This window comes from Sinocyclocheilus grahami, unplaced genomic scaffold, assembly GCF_001515645.1.
Source record: "Sinocyclocheilus grahami isolate Dianchi unplaced genomic scaffold, SAMN03320097.WGS_v1.1 scaffold285.1, whole genome shotgun sequence".
Classification (NCBI taxonomy): Eukaryota; Metazoa; Chordata; class Actinopteri; order Cypriniformes; family Cyprinidae; genus Sinocyclocheilus; species Sinocyclocheilus grahami.
This window is the reverse complement of record NW_015505464.1, coordinates 1446294-1447196: the sequence shown is the minus strand read 5'-3', so window position 1 is coordinate 1447196 and position 903 is coordinate 1446294. Positions and strand designations below refer to the sequence as shown.

The 903-nt window shown below is 43.5% G+C and overlaps 1 protein-coding gene across 2 annotated transcripts in view; it reads right to left on the bottom strand.

Moving 5' to 3' along the window:
- The window catches only part of rbms3 (RNA binding motif, single stranded interacting protein), a 155816-nt gene that overhangs the window by 112677 nt on the left and 42236 nt on the right, over positions 1–903 (bottom strand). The gene's annotated exons all lie outside the window — the stretch shown is intronic.

The following is a 903-nucleotide window of genomic DNA, read 5'->3' as shown; positions in this document are numbered from 1 at the left end:
ACACAATTGCAGATGCATAATGAAAGCACATAAACATGATGATGATGTATTCACCTAAGGCCTTCATTAATAATTCATGATTCATATTCAGGCCTTTTAAGAAAACGCCCTGGTATATTTTCAGTTTTTTTGTCTCAGTAAATGCAACACTCCTCCAGTCTGACCTTTTTACCTCTTCTAATGCAACATAACTGAGACGTTTAAATCTGGATGTTTAAGTCGCAAACATTCTGTGTCTGCGTCTTGACAACGTGCCATTCCTCAATTATCAGATAATCTAATTAAAAAAACTGTGAGCACGGCAAGCTGAAAACTAGAAGGGCTCATTTTCATGACTGAGGTTTGAGATTCTGCTGAGGCCACGTTTTCTCCTTTAGAGTCTAACCCCATTGTACCTTCAGCCTCAAAACCCTGCCAATCTTCTGCGGGGAATCACACAAGAAGATCTCTGAAATGTCAGCCTGACAGAAGCACTTTTCCCTGCCCTTCCCGCCACTGCAGCAGAGCCACCGGAGGATGGAAAAGGGTCACTAACAGTGTGTGCATGTGCACAAAATGTGTGCGTATGCATGTACGCAGCTGAAAGCTTTAGATCGCGACACTAGGGTGCCAGATATGCATGTATGGCATCTAAATCACTGTGGTGTTATGTAAAAAAAAATGCAAAATGTGTTTGTGGACACTCTTTTTTCTGCTGAGCTCCGGAAGTGAGCCCCAAGGCGAACCCCTTTGACCTTTCCAAAATGTTACTGCCCATTTGGCACGGCAGCTGCAGCTAATAAAAATTTTATAATCATGAATTTTTTATTCCAATCCCACTTCAGGCCTTGGGCTAACCAGGACCATGGTAGCCCGAGACCCTGAGAGAGATTGAGAGATGTTGTGGGAGGCTGTGGCTTGAGG